A 23,648-nucleotide genomic window follows, 5' to 3' on the forward strand; every position below is an offset into this window, starting at 1 on the left:
CTTCGCTCCTGCCCCACCAAGTTTACTTTTGGCTGCCAACACTGTCCCAGGATAGCCAGCAGGAAAGAGGAACCCTCTGTGCCTGGCCCCCACTGGGATGAGCTCAGCCCGAAGAAGAGTGGCAGCCCAGCAGTGGCAGTGGTGGCCAGGCCAGGTGGGTTTCCCTTCCCTGTCTGCTCCCCCGGGACAGCACCAGCAGCCAAAAGTAAGGTCGGGGACAAGGTGGGGAGCACCACGGGCAGGGGGTGGGAATAGGGGAAGCCCCAAAGGGAAAAGTGTGGAGCCTGCAATGGGAGGGGTGGGATTCTTATCTAAAAGTCTCTGCCGGCCTGAACGTGCAACTGCTCTAAACACAAGCTAGTGCTAACACTGATCAACATTTGAGCAGTTCACAGTGCAACATGGAATGAAGCCCAAATGTCATTCAATGGGATAATTGGAAGCCATTATCTTCTTCTTTTCTCTGTTTCCCTCCCTCTCTCTCTCTGTTCTTCAGAATGTTACTTTACCTTTGCTCTGTATCTGTCAAAGAGCCTCCACAAACTAGTCTGTACTCTTTAGTTCCCTACATCTGGACAAAGCGAGAGCAAATTGGACGCAAATAAGTAGTGTTTTTGATCTGGCAATGTTTTGCAAGCACTGCGAATGACCACGTGCGCTGAAAGAAGAAAATCAAGATCTCTTACTTCAGCTATTAAGTCAAAAGGTTTTGATATCTGGTGCAACCTAAAATGTCTTGTGTTTCTGATCAAGAGGTAGAACACCAGTCCTTAATAGTCACTGGAAACATACTAGTGGCTGCCTCATGTGGATCCTTAATCAAAAGACACTTACGGTTGCAATTACAGGTTTAACGAGAAGAACAAGTTGCCTGCAGATCTTTTAAAGAGAAATTTCCCATAGAACAGTGTGGACTTTAGGACACAGTGCGGTTTGTTTTTACTATTTGACTCTGCCCTCTCACTGCTCCCTCCCAACATCCTCAGAAAGCAAGCCTGGAAAAGCATTAAAAGCACCAGGTCTAAAACTTGTTTTTTGAGGCACAACTTTTTGGCAAGAATTGGTGACTTGGTGACCACAAAGTCACTAGCACAAATCTTGCGTACACATGCTTCCTCCTCCCCTCCACTTTCTTAATAAAGGGTGGGGGGCGGGGAAGCTGTTTTCTTTATTTTATGGTAATTGTTTATTTTTAAAAAGCCAAACATTTGTGTGTGATCTTTAAGCTTGAAACAAGCAGACAAGGTTTTTTGGGTAAATCTGATATTTTTTATTACACCAACTAAAATAGTTGAAAAATTTTTTCTTTGCAAGCTTTCGGGTACAAACACCCATCTTCAGGCAGAAGGAGCATCTGCAGTTGTTTTATGCTCTCCTGGATGGGATAGAAGCAGTATGCAAGAATGCAGGTCAGTGAAAATACAAATGCATGGCAGTGAGGGTCAGAGGGGGTGAGAGACAGGTTGAGGGATGGTGGGGTGGGGAGGAAGGAAATGGTGACCTGGTGCCTGGTAAATTGTAGAGAGGTTACCTGAGGTATCAGATGGTAGGCAGGTTATAACCAATATATATATTTAGTCCATGTTTTTTTGTCTCCAGATGAAGTGTAGTTCGTAGGCTTGCCTGCAAAAGGCATTTTGTAAATTCCTTCTAAGGATTAGAACTAAGAGATTGGAGAGAGACTGGCTGTCTTGTGAAAAGTGTGCACCCACAGGTATTTGGGTATTTTTGTCTTTCATAGATTTGCACTGTGTGTTCATCCTGGTATGCAGTCATTGTGTGGTTTCTCATACATGTTTTCCATTAAGGCATTTACTGCACTGAATGAGAGATTACATTTCTGGAGGTGCAGGTGTAAGATCCGGGAATGGTGATGGTTCTGTTGTGGGGTGTAGCAATTGTGGGGGTGGTGGAGATATGTTGGCAGGTTTTACATTTCTTGTTATGGCATGGTCTGGATCCATTTGGTAAATTCTGGGCCATAGGAAGTTTGTTTTTATTATTTGCAGAGAACCAGGACTTTGTATACGATTCTAGTAAATACCGGTAAACAAAATTATACCAAACAATGTGCCTGATTCATATGATCCATTTCTCATTGTAATGGTACCTGAATATTGGAAAATTGCTTTAGTGAAAGGAGTAGCAGTACAATTGCAGGAGCTCCAGGAGAGACTATCAGCCTTGTTGAGGTTTCCCCTGACTATGAAAGACAAGAGAAAAACCTGGGGAACCAATATTGCCTCATTTCTTTCCTTTTATTTCTTTACCTGTTTGCCTTTATCTCACTGTCTCTGTTGTCTTTCAAGTCCATTGTTAATTGTATCATTTTCTTTTGTTTCCTGCAGAACCCTGTAAAATGGGTACTTGCCCATGAATAGGATCCAAACATGCATGGTAATGCAAATAATAAGCAGTATTATTGGCAGATTAGGCTTCCTTATGCTTTGTGTGAAATATTATAAGCTTGAGTCTAGCCAGGCATCTTCAGCACTTTTCACTCTGAGCTCATGCTATTTTTTTCTGCTTAGCAGTGAGGGATGCCTAACAAAGAGTAAGTAAAGCTATTTAAATATTCTCCAAAAAAAGTGTTTTCCAGTTACAAAGTATAGATCATTTTTTTGGTTGTTGCCCTAATAACGAAATTTCTATTATTTCTTACTTTATTATTAATAATAATAATAAATATCTGGTACCCTTGAGGATGGTGGTGGAGAGGGGAAACCTTTTTGGCACGAATGTCAAAAATTATCCCAACATCCTCTCTGAATACCACTCCAATCCCCTTCCCCTGCCCAATCTGTTGCTCTGCTTTCTGTTTTCTGCCCTAGCTGCCATGGTGCCACCTGTCCCCTCTCCAGTTTTCCAGGTGCCATGCACACGAGCTACCCATGGCATTTATAGCACCTGTGCTGCAGGTTGGCCACCCCCTGCTCTGGGAAATATCAAATTTTAATGTATATTAAGGAGGAATAATAAGATGAACCATTTAAAATATTTGCCTAATAATTGCTCACCTACAAAACCTTTTTAATACCAACCTTCAGAACACTCCATTTATTTTCATTGCTTCAAACACAGCAACTAACAGCCATAACATTTCAGTTGTACACCAAATTTCTTTTTGTGTCATCCATTTCCCTGTGAAAGTTTATCTGATCAGCTCAATGCCACGGGCTAACAGCCTGTAACAAAGTTCATCCCCAAAAATGTCAGAAATAATCAAAAAGTTAAACTCTTAAATCCGAAAAGAGAAAGCTGGCTACAAACATTCCAGTGTGTCTTGCTCTCTTCTCATAGGATATACAGAGTTTTCTGGTTCATCAACCAAAGCTGAGTTACAGAACAAGCTATCACTGTCTCTCTTGCTGCCACCCAGATTTGTTTCAGTAGACTATTCTTTCCTGCTGTGCAATAATTGTGAATGATTCCCTCAGGCTTGCTCACCCTCAATCCCTTTCCCACCACCCCTCCAAAAAAAAACACAAACAAATCCAGTTGCTGTAATGCTGCTAGCTAGCTAGGAAATACAACATTCAACATCTGTGCCCTGGATAGGTACAATTGTACATATGAATTGCATGTACATCTCCAGGAAGCTATAGGACAAGTAGCATGTTTTGGCTGAGGACGGGAGAATGGTAGAAGGGCAAATTCACTGTCTCTCTTTCTCTAGTGTATTAAGCACAAAGCAGTTAAAACACCTTTTCCTCCACTCACTGTTCCTCTTCATTGCCTCCCCTCACTTTTCTGTGTGGCGTTTGTTCCACCTTGAGCTATTGGTAATGGTACTGAATTCTGATGAGAGCAAGCTTGCAACCTCAGGCATAGCATTTTTGGGCAATTTGTTTCAGTAGTATAGAAAACCTGTCACTTTTCAGGTCACTGTGTCTGGTTACCTGCTGTAGTACTTTGCCATTCAAAAAGAGCACAGTTTGCTAATGTAGTTTTAGATCTAGCCCTAATGTGAATTAATGTTGCAGTTATCGCTTACCCTACTGTTAGAAGCTGTATAGATTAAACCTACTGGCAAGAATATCTCTGCCTGTATTGGTGGTAAGCTGTAAGCACTGCTTACGTACAGAAATGATAGAACTGAGCTTTGCTACCTTGTTAGAGACAGTAACACAGCCATATTTAGCAGCAAAACCTGGCAGGCCTTGTGTTACCCTCTCACACTTGCTCTCCACTCATGTTGTGTGATGTAGCCTTCACCAGTGCAGGTCAGCCAGGAGACCATTGCTAATTTATGGCACTCAAATGTGCTGGTAACAGGTGGATGTCTGATATCAATTTTCTGTCACCTGTCTGACCATTGTATTCCAGCCAGAGTGAAGTACCCTTGGCAAATGCTCAAGCTATTCAGTTGGTCTGGGATGGTGCATTATTTATTGCTTGCTGGGAAAACATGCTCTGTGTAGTAGGGTTATTTATATGGAAAGATTTCTGAGTAACAGTGCAAAAGTAAAGCAAAAAAACTGCTTTGGTGGGGATGGTCCTTCAAGGAGCAAAAGGAAACTTAAGTGCTCAACACCCATTGTGAGCTAATAAGAGGTAGATGCTTACATTGTTTTTTATGTTTTAGACCATCTTCCCTATGCTTTTCATCAGTAGATCTCAAAGGCAGTAAATATCATTATTTATATTTTGCTAAATGGAAATCTGGGGCACAAAGAGTTACAGGGATTTGCCAAGGCTACTCAGCAGAACAGTAAGAGAGCCAGAACTAAGACCCATGTCTACTGAGGGCAAGTCCAATGTGCTATCTAATGAGACATACTGCCTTCCCCACTAGGCCCCACTGAATTTGTGTATTGTCTGTTCAAAAATACTGTATTTTCTGAAAATCCTGAGAGGGAGTTGGCTGCAAGAATTAGTTCGCTCTTCAGCTAGATGAATCTGGAAAACTGTTTTTGGTGTAATGCATCAATTTCTCACAAATATGTTAATTGCTATTTAACCATAGACTTCTACTTTTGTTCAGTTAAAATTACTTTCAATTTATTCCTTGCCAGGGCTGGTTATTAAAGCTATCTATTTAAGGGGCATTCAGAAAGTATTTACCCTGACCTTTAATGATATACTAGAACCCAACAGGTTTTACAGTTCAAAGCACTGATGTGTTGATATGCTTCTTTCTTAGCAGTTACTTCTTATCTGAACAGAACTTGTATAAGTCACTGAAAATTGGAAAAATAAGGTATGTAATTAGCATGGTGATTAAGTACCTTCATAGAAAAGGCTTAATTTCCCCCAAAGAAAATCATTGTGAGGACATACACAATGATGAAATGGTAACACTGCAGAATAAAGACTGGGTAGCCGAATTCAAGCAGGGGAGAATTGACCAAGAATGTGAGAATAACCCAAGATTAGAGGGGTCATCACTACAAACCAAACTGACGTATTTCACAGAAACAGTGGTGAATGGCATAAGATCAGCAGTCAAGTATACTGCTTTTGCCTGAGATGCAGTGGGTCAGTATATGTCATCCTCAATGAAGATTTGAGTACGAGGCAGTTCCATCAAGATGGGGGCCTAGAATGTTAAACCTCAAACAGAAGAGACCACAACTTAATATTTCCAGGGAACTTTTAGGGCAGTTTCAAGCAAAGTCAGAATATTTTTTAAGAATATGATTGTAACATGGCTATACCACTTTGGTCCTGAGACCAAACAGAACATACAGCAGGATGGGCAGATAATCTACACCTCTTGAGAAATTCAGGAAATGGCAGTGGTCAATAAGATCCTGGCCAGCATTTTTTGGACAATGAAAGGATGATCATGACTCAACAGCAAGACTGTCAGATAGGGTACTATACTAATAAAAAGCTAATGGCTTCTGTCAAGTACAAAGACAAGTGCTGCAGAAAAAAAATAGTTGAGTATTAGTTGAGTGTTCTGTATCTACCGAACAATAAATCACCTCATAATCCTAGGCTTAAATAACAGTTGAATCAAACATTGCTATGAACAAGTTCTCCACCCAGATTATTCCCCATATTTGGTTCCATCAGACTTCACTAGGGGTGTGCAAAGTGGGCCCTATTCGATTCAGATTTGGATTCGGACTGAATCGGGGACAGCAATTTGGATCACTGTCCTTGATTCAATTTGGCCAAATCCGAATCTGAAGATTTGATGCTGATTTGGAAAATCAGTGATTTGGACATAGACACAGCTTTAAAAGTATTTTTTTCTACATACCTTGAGGTAGCAGGCGCAGCTTGTGAACACTGCAATGCTGGGGCACATGGAGCATCCCACAGGAATCTGGGGGGAACCTCCATGTGCTCAGTGGTGAACCTGGAAATGGACTGGAAGTACTTCTGCTCCACTTCCAGGTCTGCTGGGGGCCCTCCTCCACACCTCCCCAGCTTGGCAGTCAGCCACAGGGGGACCCCAGGTGCCTCCTCCAGACCCAGGAGGCACCAGTCACCGAGCCGAGGGAGGGTGCTGGGGGTCTCCCCACGCACTCCCTGGCAGACCCAGAAGTGGACTGGAAGTGCTTCTGGTCTACTTCCAGGTCTGCTGCCGAGCATGCTGAGGAGCCCCCTGTGCCTCTGTGGGACACTCCATGCACCCCAGCACTACAGCGCTCGTGAGCCCCTGCTACCTAGTGGTATGTAGAAAAAACATTTAAAGCTATGTCTATGTCTGAATATCCAAATCTTTTGGAATCGATTTGGAGAGTTCCGACTTGCTTCAGGGAGATTAAGGTGTCCTCTGATTTGATTCCTTGTTCCTATCCTTGTTCCCTGTTCAATTCCTTGTTCCTATCTTAGGTTATGCAACAGTGTAGCATGTGCCTCCCTCTTTCCCAGGCTGTTTGTATCCATTGGCCTTGTTGTGTTACACAGCCTGTCTGCTTCCAAGGCTGTGTGCAACTGTGTATGTGTGACCCATACTCTTAAAAATCAATTAACCCTTGCTGCCCTACCTGAATCATCCTTCTGGGGCTGCAGCAGTGGTGATCCTGCTTGGCAGACCCTGGCTGGCAGCTGTAGTGCAGCTCCGGGCAGCCCGGCTCTACTCAGTAGCCAGTGCTGCCCATGTGTGCACCATTTTGTTGTTTTTTTCTGTGGGTTTTTTTGTTGTTGTTTGTTGTTTTGGATATCCAAGGGGCCAAAAAAAAAAGTATTGCATGCACGGGCAACATGCCCTTGCAGCGTGGAGAACACCTGACTGCAGTGTGTGGTGCTGCGATGTGTTTGTGGTACCACATACTGCATGGCCATGCTCATCTGGATGCGCCTTTATGTGTCTTTTTCATCAAAGTATATCTGAGTGCCACAGACAATAAACAACTACAGAGTTAACAGTTAAGGGTGAGGAGGGAGAATTGGTAAGGTCTGAGTTGGGAATTGGATTTTAAATGTTGTTAGCACTTCTCAGCTCATTTACCATAGAGAAAGTGAATTTATGTGATGATAACAGTAGAGTTAAGTGTAGCTCACTTTTCAGTAGCACTGCTATAGCTATAGATAAAGCTGTACCTCTCTTACAAATACAGACTTTTCAAGATTATCTTTTAGGTGTCAGACCTTTTACAATCCTTATTGGTTTGTAATTTAAGACTGTACTCAAGGGCCTACTATATTTACTTCCTACTTAATAGACTTTCCCAGCTCCCATAAGTGTTCATGAGAATTTATATACGAACTCCTGAAGAAAAAACAAACTCTTCTTTCTTACGGCTTTTATACCCCAGCACATAGCAGGGATGTGTGTAGTATGGAGGGACCTAATGACCCCTCCTTGTTTCTCCTATGATGAAGGTTTATGGTAAAAAACGGAGGAAGAATTCTGACTTTCTTGTAAGGTTAAAGTTCCGGTCTTAGTAAGTGCTGCAGGACTAGAACATTTGTGTAATGACAGACTCACAAAAGGAAGTGGAGCACATGAAAATGAAAAAGTCTTTTAGGGCAATCATTTAAACTTTGTTCTTGTTGACATCTGTTTAACTCAGATGCCTGATGAGTAGTTTAGAAAAAAATATGTCTTGGTGGATTAAATGGATACCTCTTTCATTCCCTCCACATGAACTTTTGAGTGCTCACATCTTAATAACCATATAACAAACCCTCCAGCTACACCTGGAGAGTCAACCTAATAAGGAGAGAAAGGAAAAGAATAAACTGAGGAGGGAGAAGGTAGCATGGAGAAGAGAAAGAAACTCTTTAAAGTGTTTATACGGAAACAGAGGAACAAATCCAATTTTAAGAAATTTTGCTTTTCAGTGGCGGGATGAAGCATGATACACAATCTTCTCCCATCTCCAACCATTTGGTGGCTTGTTAAGGAGCATGGATGCAATAAAGCTTATGGTCCCTTCTGTACCTTATCCTCCTTTTTTGGGTTCCTTGTACTGCTGTGTCACTTTTACTTCTCGTGATCAAGAAGTGCAAGCATATGAATTGTTCATGGCCCATGAAATAGCACAAAAGGGACAACATCCTTTTGCACCCTCCCATCTACCTACACATCTAAGAAGTTAGCTATGAGACAGCCCTTAATGTACCAGTCTGCAGCAACAGTCTATATGATTAATCCTGTAAAAATGACTCAAACTCTGTTGCTTCAGTTAAAATCTATTTCTTCAGTTTATCTTAATTTCATGTGCCCAGCAGTAGAGGAGAATTATTCCTTGAATTATTCTTTTTCTGGGTCAAGCCACATTATGCTTGAAACAACTCGCATCTCTTTGAAATGAGGAACAGGTGGCCACTTCTGTTCCTAATAGTTCTACTGAAGTAAAGAGAAAGTTTTCCATAAATTATATCACCTCACACTGAGATTCACATATTATGCATGTCTCAGCTTGGTTTGTATTCTGTATTACTAAAGATATGAGGCTTCTAGGCTTTTTCTCTGAGGAAGGACACTTGTAGAGCTTTCAGATTTTTATTTTTACTTTTCGCTTTAATTATTATATTACAGGTAGCTCTCCAAGGTAGCACTTTTTTATTTGCTGTGATTTTTCTTCCAGACTGATAATTTTATATTTTAACTAGAAGTTTTTGTTTCCTGAGGGGTATAGCATGTTGTTGTTATTTAGTGTAGAAACTACAAAAAAACCCAGCATTCCTTCATCTGCCTGTGAAAATAGTACAGACTTGGGGTTTATCTGTGTGGTAAAGTTAGTGCCATGGAGAAGCATCTTGGTCAGCTCTAGAAGATGTAGGTCAAGTACAGAAAGCAATATAGTTGTGCTAGCATAGCACTACACCCAAGTTAGTACCAGGTACTAATTATTCTTGCTAAGACACATAATTTTTCACTGATTGTGGTCAAAAAATGCTCCCTTTCTGGTAGTGTGGCATAACTAAATGAAGTATGGTGGAATATATTTTGTTCTCAAGCAGCCACCAATCTGAAGTCTGAATGAAGTGGACTATATTGCTCTTCTCTAGTACAGAAATTCCCTTGTTAATGATGTATTTAGGTTTTTCTATTCCAAGCATTGCTCCTGTAATGTTACCTATAGCTTTTAATGTCCAAATCCTTTAAAATGAAATAATAATATCCCTTCTGATTTAGCTTGTGGCATGGTTGTACCAATGTTTAAGCATCTCATGATACTACCTAGACATGTGCTTCCATACTAGCCTTGGCCTGAGAATAGGTTTAAAAAAATCACCTTGTGCTAGAAGCAGGGTTTTTGGTTGTAGCCGTGTTGGTCTAAGGACAGAGGCAGGCAAGATGTGGTATCTTTGGGTAGATGTGATATCTTGCTAAGAACTTTTTTCCAGGTACTCAGTTGATCTAATAAAAGATAGTACATCTACCCAAAGAACCTTTTCTGCCTTGTCTTAGAGTTGAGTACAAGGGTGGTGGACTGCTGTGGCTTGGGCTCCAGTCCTGGCCCAGCCATCGCTGTAGCTGCTGCCTGCCTCCCTTCGCCATCTCTCCCCTGCAGCCTCTTCCTCACCCATCTCTCCTCCCTACTCAGCCTCAGGCAGGTTCTCCCACCTGCCCCTCTCCCTCCCCCACTTAACTTTGCTATATGCTGGCAGGCTCTGTGAGTGTTGCAGAGCCTCCAATAATTGGATTTTATCCATGAAAAACCTACACAAATTATAAATTTTCCATAGATAAAAATTATTGGGAGGTCATCTTAAATTCAAGTAAATAAGGAATATTAGCTTCAGGAATTAGGGCCATGACATGCAACCCCCTCCCCCCCCCCATTTTTTTCTTCTTTTTTTTTCCAAGTAAAGTGTTTCCTACAGGAAACTCCCTAATTTAAAATATTCCTGAAATATTAATATTTTGGATGATGTCCACTTCCTATCCATTGTACATAAAATGTATTATCAGTGAGACAGATGGAGAAGAGTGTTCAATTACAATAGTATGGAAACAAATCTGAAATTTTTTCACAAACCGAAATTTGGAAGCAGACACAGTATTTGTACCAATAACTATAGTGACAGAGTTGGATAGAACAGGTGCTGTCTTCAAATCATGACACCTAGACAGTGATTTACAAGAAAACTCCTTAGAAATGTAAGGGAGAAAAGGGCTTTAAGAAGTAATCTACTTTTTTTTGTCTCGTTCTCTGAGACAGGAGAAGCATCCTGCAGGATAAGCTTTCACAGATAAATATCAGGTTTATTCTTACTTTCCACTGAAAGGGATTCCTAACCCTTCACGCTTCCAGTTAGTCTGGGGAACAATTGATGACTGCCCTCTAACTACTTGATACGTGTTATATACAACTACTTGATACGTGTTAGAAGACAGTTTATCATGTCCCTCCTCTTTTATACACATGATAGAGGCAAGTTTTTCAATCCTTCCTCCAGTTCATGTTTTCCAAAACTCTCATAATTCTTTTTGCTCTCCTCTGTGCTCTCTCCAATTTCTTGACATTTGTCTTTCTTAACGTGTGAAGCCAAAACCTCAATTAAATCTCAGCAATGTCCACTAGAGAGGAATAATTACTTCCTGTATCCTCAGCTATGACATTCCCATTTGTAAAACCCAGAATGAGATTTGCCTTTATTGTTGGATCTTCCCCTCCTTCCCCCTCCCATTGGAACAGAACCATATTACTGACCCACGTAGAGTCTGCGGTACACTAGAACATACAAGTCCTTTTCTACATAGTAATGTTTAAGCAGTTCTTTCCCCTTTGGGCATTCCTACATCATACATTTCTTTGACTTTAATCTTGCAGATATAGTACTTCTTTTGTTTGTTTTCTCCAGGATCCCTTTAAATTCTGATCCTCATCCTGTCTTTCAATGTCCTGGTAATGCCTACCCAGTGCGGTGTCATCTGCAGTTTTTGAAGTGTCCTGTCTGTTTGGCATCCAGTTCTATTCAGTATTTTTATCAACAACTTGGGTGGTAGAAGAGACCCCTGCAGCACCACACCATAAACGTCCCAATTTACTATCAGATTTGAAACTGTATACATAAGAATTTTTCACCCAGTTGTGAAATCACCTTATGGTGGTTTCACGTAGCCCATATGCTTTTAAAGGCATCATGTGAAAGTCAAAAATCCCTCACCGCTTCTGCAACACCAGCAGTAAATATATATCAAGTCTTCCTATTCTGCCTCATTTGATAGGCTATTTACCCTCTCACATAAGGAAATTGGATTGTTTTGACACAACATTTTTCTTGACAAATCCGTATTGGCCTTTTAATCACCTATTTGTTCTATAGGTATTTGTATAAGTATTATTTAATAATTTGTACCAGTATCTTTCTGTATATCAAAGTTAGTCTAACTGAGTTTTAATTTTCCAGGTCCTTGTCTTCTGCTTCTTAAAGATGGGTACAATATTTGCCCTTCTCCATTCCACTGGGACCACCTGTGTCCTCTGTGAGTTCTCAAAGATAATTGCTAATGGTTCAGAGATTGCTTCAGCTAATTCCTTAAGTACTATAGGATGAATTTCATCAAACTCTGCCAACTTGAATACCTCTAATGCAACTAAATATTCTTTAACCTGTTCTTACCCTGTTCTTCTGTGCAAATGTCTCTCCCTAACGTTAATTGCTTAAAATTAAGTGTCTTGTCACTAGTCACCTTCGCCTGTGTATGATGATTGAAGCAAGGGAGGCATTGATGAACTTAGTCTTCTCTGTCATCCATTTCCTGTTTTCTTCTTATAATTTCCTTTATCTTCCTACTACTATCTGTACAGAACTTTTTCTTGTTGCTTTGTATGTCCCTTGCTAGCAGTAATTAATTCCAGATCATAGCTTTTCTACCTTTCTTTTCCTGCCTACTTCTTTGTGCTATTCTCTTTATACTCATCTGTGTGTTTCGTTTCCACTTTTTTGTACAATGCTTATTTGATTTTTTTTTCACTTCATCAAAGTGTTCCATATTGGGTTCTTTGTATACTACTGCTATTCTTTTGCCCCAGGATATTTTGTCAGTCTAATATACTGTCTTTGAGTAACTACTTGCTCTCCCACAGCTTTTCCTTTAGAATTTGATCCTAGGAACCCTACTCAACAATTCGCTATGTTGAACTCAGTCAATTCAACCATTTTATCCCAGGAACTCAGTCATTTTGTGATCATTTTTACTCCAGTTACCTTCTGTCTTCAGATCCTAACTGTATCGGAAATGCAGTGTTAAAGTCCTTATTTACACTGCTTCCAACTAAACTGAAGAAGTAAAGCCAAGGAAGATGGGAACTACAATCTACTAGTGAGACAGCCAGATGCTCATGGGACATTAGACTCCATCTAGTTTCATTGGCTGCATATGCCTATTAGTGTATGATGTAAGCAAAGAGCCATCAATTTAGAGACTGATCATAGCCATAGGAGAAATGCCATTTACACTGTTATTCGGTGACAATAGGTATTTACAGGTAAGATAAATTGTCTGTCTACTTAGCTCAGCAAGCATTGCAAACTGTAATGCTTAGTATAGCTCAGGCTCTGTCTACATTCTCTAAAAAATCAACACGGCAAGAAAGGATTTTTCAGTTACCTGTCTCTTCTACATACCAGTGTCCATTGCTGCATCTGCATCTTACACACATTTATATTAGCTGTATATTTCATTTTTTCTGTGGCAGGTTAGAAGGGAAGTGCAAGTGGTGCAATACAGTGTATGGAATAGAAGATGAATAGCATCCTCTCTCTCTCTCTCTCTGAAAGGAACCACATTTTCTACCTTGTTACAAAGTGTGAAATATGAATTCAGTGAAATAAGAGTAAAACCTTTTGTAGTCCTTGCTAATATCCTCTACCTCTCCTTGCCTTGGCGTCTTCTGGTGATGTGAACCTCGTAGTCCTTCCTTTTGTCCTTCTCCTTACCTGCATCTCTGACCTTTTCTCCGCTCCTTCTCCCTCCCCCCTTCACCTTCCACCCACCCTTACAGCCCTTAACCAACAGAGGCAAAATTATTTCAATAACTGCAGCTGTGCCACTAAATTGTAACTTTCAGATTTTTATTGGAAAACTAAATTGAGAGCTGCCTAATGATCCCAAGAGAAGGATCTCCCAGCACAGCATAATCTAAAGTAAATTTAGAATGGCAATCCATTGGGGGCAACAAATGAAGCAGTGCTGAAAATCCAGAGCCAATGCATCAGCTCAAATTTAAAGCACTTCTATTCTCTGCATCTGCATTTTGGGGGGGGGGGGGTTCGTTTGTTTTTGTCTTTCTGCACAGCAATAGGTATCAACTCTTTACTCTAGGCTTAGCTACCTGTTCTCCTCTTTAAAATCCCTCACCACTTCTGTAACACCTACAACAAATCTGCCAGTTAGTCTTCTCTTCATTTATTAAATCCACTTATCTCATTTTAGGGGGGGGAATGCATCCTTTCATCTCTCTGTGTCCTAGCCTTATTGAGTACCGTTGTCTTATTGATGTCTCACCCCACTTTCCTCTCCTACTTCTTATTGATTTGTTGCTGCTCCACATGCCATTGCATTTTGCTTGAAATGAGTGAGTAAAGCTCTTTGACCTAAGGGGCTTGCTTTTCCATGTTCACTTTTTATTTTGTTGTTCTATTAAAATAATAATAATACATCTGCCTCATGCTAAAACTCCTGGGGTGGAGGCTCTGAAGGAGGAAATATCCACAAAGATCTCCTGGAATAAGAAAGCTTACCCCCCTTGGTCCACAGAGCATATCAAGAAGTCCATCTGCAAATGTAGAAGATCCTCAGGGATCTGTATAAATACTTTGGGTTGTCCAACTGGCAGTCCATGGGTTGCATGTGGCCTGCAAGATTCAACTGTGGTCCCTGACTTTCTACTTAGCGGTCACGTTCTTTATCACTCAGGCTACAACAGCAGTTAGTGGCTCCAGGCTGCCCCTCCCTCTTTCAGGGGGCAGGGTAGTGTGGGGTGGGGTGCAGGGAGCAGAAGGGGTAAGTCTGGGTGCATGGTACAGAGTGGGGTGGGTGGGTGGAGGCAGGCAGACAGAGGTACCTGTGCTGATGCGTGGCAGAAGCAAGGACACCTGCATGGCACATGGCCTGGAGTCATGTGGCTTGCCTTGGTGTGGCCCATGTGGCCCTCGCTGGCGTGACCATGGAGTATGTGCAAAAGCACGTGCATCCACAGTGGCTCTGGGACCAGTAGTTCTTCTACTTTACAGTGCTCCTCAATTGAATCTGTGCTACTGGGAACTTCTACCCATGTAACCCCCACAGATAAGTGTGAGTACATACTAAAGATATTTGGGATCTGTAAGAAGAGAAGAGCCATTGCACCAGAGCCAATATGCTATAGGCTGTCTTTGCTTGAGAAACTGTTTCTTAGGAGGGTGACGTTTATACTTGGCCAAGCTCAGTGTCCAGCTTAGTATTTTTCCCTTCCAAAGACCCTAGCCTAATGAAATGCTGTTTGGATCTCGCATAATGGGGAATGGGGCTGCAGCAAATGCTATTGTCCCCACTCACTTTTATATGGGAAAGGGGGAGAGGTGTGTGCATAAGGCACTTGCCTATGTGGATCGGATGGGAAATGATCTGGTACAAGGGCTATTAAGCTGCTACCAAATTTCTATGAAGCATGATGGTTCCAGTGCCCTTCTAACCAGTTCTGATGAAATACAGGTAGGTGCAAATACAATGTATTTGATGCTTTTAATATTGGATAAATATGGCTTATGTTTTTTTCACTTGCTTTTACTTATGGCCTTGCCAGCAGCGGAGAGTTGGAGCAGTGAACAAAGGGAGTAGAACTGGCTTTTAAATTGCAAATGGAAATGGTTTCAACCCTGAATAATTTGGCAGGGTACTGGTAGCAGTCCTGATTTTTCATCACTTCTCTAAAGGTTAGGGGGAAGAAGGAGGGGGAGGGCAAGAGTCCATTCCTCTCAGATATCAAACTATGAAAGGTTTACCGTATATTTTCTTTTCTAATGTACAAAGGAACCTCCCATTGCCCTCAGGCACTACCCTCCCTCCATTGTCCTCAGGCCCTGCTGGCTAGCTCATTGGTAGAAGCTAATGAAACATAAAACTACACAGCTTTTATCATTTGATGCTAAAAGCATCTTTTTCTGTAGCACCTGCATGGAGCATAGCCATATATTTCAATACTCATTCACTAGTAGGCTGCTTCTAACTATAATTTTCTCATAGAAAAAAAAATGAAAGAGGAAGCTGTTTAATGTTCCTTGTTAGTTTTTTAATAAACAAAATGAGTATGACAAGCCAAGTGGGCTTTGAGTAAAGAGCTGTTGAAACCTACGTCTGTGCTAAATGCAAGCAGAGACAGGAGAAGTACTTTCATCTTTAGCTTTTTTGTTGAAGCTATGAACCTCATAATAATATATATTTCAATTTTTGCAACTGCTGTTAAATGATTGGAGGATTGAGCCCTTTAGATACAGTAGCAACTTTTAGATCAGGTAAATAATCCCAGTAGGGACTCACCTGAATAAAGTTATTCCTATGGTGGTGTAAACAACAACATATAATATTCTGTAATTTTTCTGGGTTGGAATCCAGTAGGAAGATGCATGTGTCTCTTTCTCTCTCTCTCTCCAAATTCTCACGGCTCTTATTCTGCTGCAGTCACAGAATTTATATTGTGAATATGTCCCTTCTTCCATCTAATTTTTCTCACTTATTGGGGTTTGGTGATTTTTTTTTTTTTTTTTTTGCTCTGTGTAGTTGTAAATGGGTATGAAAGCAAAACTGTGTTGTTAAGTAGTAGTTATATTTGTCCTTGAGGAATAGACTATTTGTCCTTGCCATATTGTGTCAAACCAAATCCATTCAGCCTTCTCCCAACATTTTATGATTGCTTTGCTGCAGAAATCAGACTACCTATGTCAAGATAATAGTCCGGGAGTATTTGAGAAACAGACCTACAAGTTAGGTATCTGCAAATGGAATTTGGGATGTTGTGTGTGGGTGTGTACCTTTTTTTAGAAAGTATTTTATACTGATTCAAGAAACAATGCCTTTTCCAGCAGTTTCTTCAACACAGTGAAGAAATTCACTGTAATGTGTGACAGCAAGCTTAATAACATACAGGAACATTTCAACCTAAGCTTCAACATTTCTAGGTTTTCCATTAAGTACTCAGACAAAGTTGCTTCTGTCTTTTGCTGCCATGGCAATAGTTCTTTATTGCTATAAATCATGGTTATAACAGTAGTACCTAATGGTCAACTGAGTATGAGGCATCATCCTGGCAGGTGCAGCATAAAAAGGAATAGTTGATTCTTGCCTTGAGGACCCAAGCATCTAAATGGACAGGATGAACTTACAGGCAGAGTGGACAAGTGTTGGCAAACAACAGCATGTCAGTTCTAAGGTTTTGGGGAAGCTACTTCAGACAGGGAAAGTAAAACGGAGAAAGAAAGACAGGGAGAGGTGTGAGGCAACAAAACAGGAGAGGATAGGAGATGGTAATGAAGGTAAAGAGACCAAGGGAGAGGAAGGAAAGACGGGGCAGGATGGAACAAACGGGAAGTGAGCTCTGAAACAGAATCCAGCCAAACCTGTAAAATGTTCTCAAAATGTCTAAAAAGAACTGCAACAGCAATTTTAGTTTCTGGTTGACTCCTCTCTGCAGATTTTTTCCAAAGTCAGGTGGCATAGGAGAGGGTTCCTGTAGCCTCAGAGCATTTTCAGTGACTTGCCTACAAAGTTTGGGTCTAGAGGATCCCTGGGAGAAGGCTGGCTCCAGCTCTCCCTGTCCAGGGCACTCGTCGCTGCCTTGGCTGTTTCTGCTCTTGTCCATGTCTGGTCTTCTGAAGAGTTTACCATTTTATCTCATTTGTAAATTGAACAAAACATTGCTTTTTTTCCCCCCTACTATTCATGGTTACTAGGTAAATGTTTTCAGCCCAACTGCAGATCCATTCCTGACAACCTGATTACAACACAGATCTTTTTTAAAGTACTATGTTGTGGCAGTAGAGAAGCACTTTTTTCTCCAGTGCCATGCATCTGGAAAATGCAGAACAATTCTGGGTAGTGAACAGCCTAGTTAATCTGGGTTGTCTCTGCCTAGAAACTGAATCATCCACAGACCACTGTGATGAGCTTGCCACCTGCTTTGCAGACAAAATTGCTTACATTCATCACAGCCTGGGGAAGATGCAGAGTCTGATTTTAGGACTGAAGAGTCTGAGTCTTGTCCAGTCTACATGGACCATTTCCAGTTGTTGTCACCAACCACAGCAGAGGATGTGCTTGGAGGGATGTGAGTGTCCAATTGTGAACTAGACCTGCAAAAGCTAGGCAGGGGGGAATAAGGCCACTTTTGGTTAAAGCAGGGCACTTGATGTTAAGTCTGCAATTATCTGGCCCCTCCTCAAAACCACATATTGAGATGCTGACTTCCAAGCCAACTATCACCCTATCTCCATACTTTCCTTTTTGAGGAAGGCCTTTGTATGGGTGGTCATCCCACAACTCCAGATGCATCTGGATGCTGTCGGATTCCTGGACCCTGTCAATCTGGTTTTCATCTTGTGTATTATACAGAGACAGTGCTCATGCCTTGATGATATTCACTTAGATATCAACAAGGAAAATTGTACCCTGTTGATCCTATTAGATTTTTCAGTGGCCTTTAATTTAGAGTCTGTAGCATCATTAGGTGTGTGCATGACATGGCTATTTGTAGGACTGCTTTTAATTCATTCTGCATGGAGGTCCCATGGAGTGATGGGTGAACGTTCATCTCTTCAGCACCTTTCCTGTGGAGTCACTCTGGGATCTATTTTGTTGCCCCTCCTCATGAATGTATATCTGAAGCCATTGGAGATTTGGAGCGAGTTGCCATCAGTTTGCTGATGATGCCCAACTCTGTCTTTGTCTTTGCCTCCATTCTTGGTCCTTACCCAGTGCCTGGCTGAAGTTGGGGATTAGATGTAAGCAGATAAGGATGCAGAAGAGGAGCAGTACTGTGGCTGCATCCCTGCTTCTGATGACATCGAGAGAAGGAGCCTAGAACTTTAAGTCCCAGAAGAAAGCAAAATTACCCCCTCTCTACCCCTCCATGCTCAGACACATGTCCCCTCCTATTCTCCCCTTCCCTGCCTGCGGCTGCCACTTTTCCCTGCTGTCCTGAGGTCAAGGGGAGCTCCTCTCCTGCTCCAGCTAAGCTGCACAGGGACTGGGTTCAATCTGGGACAGCAGCAGTGAATGAGGTCCTGCTCCCTGCCTGGTCCCCATGACTGTTCCCTGCCACCCTAAGAGCCAGCATGGAGAGAGGGAACCCATCCATCTGCTGGTGCTTCCCCTGTCTTGAGCTGAGCTCAGCCTGCATGCTGCATGGCTGGAGCAGCTCCAGAGCTCCTCTCACCCTTGGGACAGAGGCAGTAGTCAGTAGGGAGGGGATGTGCCTATAAACAGGGGAGGGGGTGACTCCTTATCTACTTAGGGGGCTTAGAGTCTCCAGCTGCTGCTCTCTTGGTGTGATCTATCCACCCTGCTGGAGGCAGGAGTCTGGGATGGAGGTGGGGCGGCGGGTGCAACTACCCCAGGATAACCTGTTGCTGCTCCTACATACCCATTTTGTAAATCCTGGATCCACTTCTGGGTGCAGATGCAGGTGAACCAGCTAAAACTGAATCCAGATAAGACAGGTTGGTTGGCAGACCTCAAGACTTGGGCACCTATTATTGTTGGGGTTCAGGCTCCTTTTCACTCAAGTCAGTATTCTTGGGGTGCTCCTGGATCATTTGCTGCACATGGATTTTCAGTTGGCAGGCTTGACGCAACTTTTTCACCAATTCCAGTTGGTGAGAGCTTCAACCTTTTTTCCTCGGATTTGGGTCTAGCTAGCGTCATCCATGTTTTATAAACTCAGGCTAGACTACTGCAGTGTGCTCTGTGGCTGTCCTGGAGGAACGTAAGCTGCAGTTACTGCAGAACATGGTAGTCCTGCCTTCTGTTTGAAGTGGATCATGGGGAGTACATTACTCCAGTGTTTTAGAGTCTGTAAAGGCTTTCAGTAGCTTAAGGCAGTGAAGATTTGCATCTTCTAGGTTAAATTATATATTATTATATCTATATAATTTAACCTAGAAGATGCAAATCTTCACTGCCTTAAGACAATCACATACCAAGTTGGCGCTAAAGCCCTAAATGTCCTGGGGCCTACATACTTGAGGAATAGCCTCCTCTCTTATGCTCCACTGTGATCCTAAGGTCAGCTAAGAACAACTACCTGCATGTACCCTCTGTATACCCTCTGTATGCCAAGTTTGCAATATGAAGTTACTTCACTGTCACTGCTCAGTGACTATCCTCAGGGAATATCCTCCCCCTTGAGAGGTCCTCCAGAGTCCAAGCCTGGATGGCTTTTATAAAACCTTTCTTTTTGTACAGGCCTTTAGCATACCACATAATAGTTTTTGAAATATTTCAGGGGTTTTTTTTTTATTATTGTTTATTGTATTATTGTTTATTGTAAGCCACCCTCTGCCCTTTTTTGGGGAGAGGTTGGGGTAGAAAATGAATGACTAATAAACGCACATTGTGTAATATTTAGGATTTATAACTTATAACTCCTTTAACTCTTTTTTTTTCCCCTTTAAAATTGTGGACCAATGCCTTTAGTGACTAAGGAGATACAATGTCTTTTTTTGTTGTTTTTATTTTTTAATGATTTAACATGTTCTTTTCCCAGTGCCCATTTTAGTAGCATGGTATGGACTTTCAATCAATGTTGTTATCTCGGTGTGCACAACCAGTAGAGAACTATATATTTTTTTCAAAATAAACAAAATGCAAACAAAACCCTTCTTGCTGAACAGAAACTGCTCTGTGTAATGTTTTGGACTTGGAAGCAACTAAACAACTGTCCCTAAGGATTCTTCCTCTAGTTTTGACATGACCCCAGTATGTACTGGAACAAGGGTTTTGAAAGTTTACTTACTCCTGCATGTCCAGTCATGTAACAGCATTCATAATCAGGAAAGTGTATAGTTGTGTTCCTTGTTACTAAATCTCAGGAACTTGGAACACAGTGCCCGATACCGCATGAACTGACCTTCAGGAAGAAGTTGCAAAAGTTCTCGAACCTTTAGAGTGGTATTGACCATCTAGGTAAGTAATTCTCCTTGAGTTTTCCTTTCAGACGCCAGTCCAATTTTTGTTATGGTTATATAACTTTTTAACAACCACTGAGACTCTTAAAGAGAAGAAGTTAATTCCATCCCTGACCTTGTATAGTTTTGGATCAGACATTTGGAATTCCAAGCTACATTTGTAGCTCCTTACCTCCAATTTATTTTCATGGGCTTCTGAAATATTAATTATTGCAGACAGTTTACAGATTCCAGGAATCATATATATTTAATGTATTTCTTTCCATTTAGAATAACTCAAAAGGATAGGCTTTTATTATTTCCATTGGATTCACATCCATAAAAAAGACTTTCCAATGCAACCCAATTAATGTTAACAGTCTTTATTCCATTTAATAGCCTCCAAACATCCCTATATACCACAAAGACGATTTGTATACCACAAGCTGAGAAATGTTGGGAAAAGAGAGAGATTTTAAATGTACAAATGTATAAAACTTATTTTTTTTTCCTTTTTAAAACTAAAATTCAAGCGAATTATAGTCAAGAAATTCATAATACATCTGTAAAATCTTTGACCTTGAAGTTATAGGTCATTGACAGAATTATTTATGCTTTGCTCCCCTTCTGACAAAATGGAACAGAATGACCTCCAACATCTTTAAAACAAGAATCTTCCAACAATTTACTGAGTCCTCTAAAAAAGTCCTATGTTGTTTCTACCAACATACTTTCCACAAGAATGTTGTAGGCTTAAAGACCCCTTTTATTTAAAAATGTGTTGCTAATAATTAATTAATGGAAAAGAAGGATTAGTTACAGTTTAAAGAACTGGAACTTCTTTAGTGACAATCAGGTTGTTTTCTTCCAAAAAGTCGTATGTTCACATTGTCTGATCATAGTGAGAATGTGGTGAGTCTAGATAAAGGGAAAAAAGCTCTTGGCTTCCTTTTTCCTTTCTCTCTCTTCTTTAGAAAAATGGAAAACTGGCCTAATTTTGTTATTTGACTTGTGTTGAAAGATATATTATGCCAGAGCATAAACCATTGTCATCTTTAGGATTCTGGGGTTCCTTCGGATTGCCAGCATAGATCAATGTATTTGAGAATCCAGAAACTGTTTAAAACATGTGAATTCTCTACGAGCTGATTTCTTGGAGGCTGTAATTAAGCCAGGTTATGTTGGGTAGTGTCAAAATGGGTCAAAAATTGAGAACGTTTTGTTCATCAGTTTGTTCCTCCAAGCAGCTGGTGGAGGAACAAATATGTCTCCTTCCTTCACAGGAAGGAAAGGGAACTCTGTTATGACTAAGGCCCATGTTAAAACAATGATGCAGCTGGGATCAGAGAAATGTTATGCCCCACCCCAAACATTGCATTGTCATACATTGCATGGCAGGAGGCATGGTCTTGGCAATGGGGCATGAAATTTCTCCAATCCTGGTCATGCCACTGCTGAGCTATCTGCAGCCTAATCGTGAAACTTGGAGAGAGGGCAGCTGTGTCCCACTTTCTGGGTTCTCCAGACAGCTCCAACAGTCTCATGGTATTATGAATAAATGTGTATGGATGTAGAACCAATGCTGCAGGTGTGGATTCAGGGCCTTTGAAACCCCTTTCCCCTCAACCCTTCTGAGCCTGTAAAATGATTTGGGAGGGTTGGGGAAGGGCTCCAGAGCCACTGCAGGCAGACTCAGCAGAGGACAGTGACAGTGGGTGAATTTGTCCATTCTGTGCTTGCTCCCAGGCAGGCAGGGAATACTGCAGGGAAGCCACCCACACTACCCACTGTCACTGCTGCTGCCACTGTTCATAACTGGAGCAGGCATGAGTGACTTTGGAGGCCTTGTCCCAGGGTCAGTAGCAAAGGAAAATTGGGTAGGAGGCAAATGGGAGGAGAGGGGGTGTGCTGCTCATGATGGAGAGGAAGTGAAGGGGTGCTATGAGCAGGAAGGGGAGCGTGACTGGTTTCATACCTGATTTGGGGACTTTAAAAAAAAAGTCTCTGTTGTGACTTCTACAGCACAGTCCAAAAGGAGAGGGTGCCCCACACCACTCTACCCCTTCTGGATCTGTGTATGGTCTGGTTCAAGACTCAGCTAACAATCAGCTAACTGTTAGCCCAACCCAAGGATAGTCCAGATGCATGTGTAGTCTTTAGAAGTTAGAGAGCACTGGGATCCTCGGGTCAGGAAGCTTCTCTTGTTCTGGGGTCCTTGTCCTCTGGGATATCTAAAAACTGAAGGTGTATCTCATCTCTCTGCAACTCAGTATTCTGAAGTGCTGTGCCTTGCAGACCCTGCAGGGAACTTCAGGTCAAGGCTGCAAAGGTTTCCAGGCTCAGGAGCTGCCAGGTTCCCAGTGGCTGGAGCCCCTTGTCACTCCCTACCAGGGAGACTTGAAACCTGCTTTTCTGGCAGCACATTTTTGGCATCAGGAACAGGGCTGTTTCAGTCCTGATGCCAACCCCTGTCCCCGTTTCCATGCTGGCAATCAAATGCTAATTGTCCGCACAGGCATGGGGGTGCTACAGATGCCATTTATGGCGGCATACAAAAGAGCCACAAAGATGTTCCACATATTTTGTGGGGTATATTTGGGACTATTTTGCCACTTTATGGCATCATAAATTGGCTGAATAACTGAATAATCGTATAACTATTATTATTTTAAAATGCAAATACACATTCATATATTCATAGAAAATTAGAGTTGGAAGGGACCTCAAAGTCACCTAGTCCATTCCCCTGCTCAAAGCAGGACCATCCCCAACTAGATCATCCCAGCCAAGGCTTTGTCTAAAACCACCAAAGATAGAGGTTCCACAGCCTCTCTGGGTAGCTTGTCCTAGCATTTTATTACCCTCCCAGTAATAGAGTTTTTCCTAATATGTAACCTAAACTTCCCTTGCTGCAACTTGAGACCACTGCTCCTTGTTCAGTCACCTGCCACCACTGAAAACAGTCTAGCTTCATCCTCTTTGGAACTCCCCTTCAGGTAGTTGAAGGCTGCTAGTAAATTTCCTCTGTCTTCTCTTTTCCAGACTAAATAAACCCAGTTCCCACAGCCTCATTTTTAGGAGTCACGTGCCCCAGCCCCCTAACCATTTTGTTGCCCTCTGCTGGACTCACTCTAATTTGTCCACATCTT

The 23,648-nt window shown here is 41.7% G+C and overlaps 1 long non-coding RNA gene across 1 annotated transcript; it reads right to left on the reverse strand.

Annotated features, from left to right (window-relative positions):
- Nucleotides 1-1,015: 1,015 nt before the first annotated feature.
- LOC109322919 lies at nucleotides 1,016-23,447 on the reverse strand. Its single transcript, XR_002104508.1, has 3 exons — nucleotides 23,307-23,447; nucleotides 8,456-8,461; nucleotides 1,016-1,027 (listed from the first exon to the last, which is right to left on the reverse strand). It is a non-coding gene; the product is annotated as an uncharacterized LOC109322919 (long non-coding RNA).
- Between the last annotated feature and the right edge of the window lie 201 nt (nucleotides 23,448-23,648).

Source organism: Crocodylus porosus, unplaced genomic scaffold (genome assembly GCF_001723895.1).
Source record: "Crocodylus porosus isolate Cpor-Errol unplaced genomic scaffold, CroPor_comp1, whole genome shotgun sequence".
NCBI lineage: Eukaryota > Metazoa > Chordata > Crocodylia > Crocodylidae > Crocodylus > Crocodylus porosus.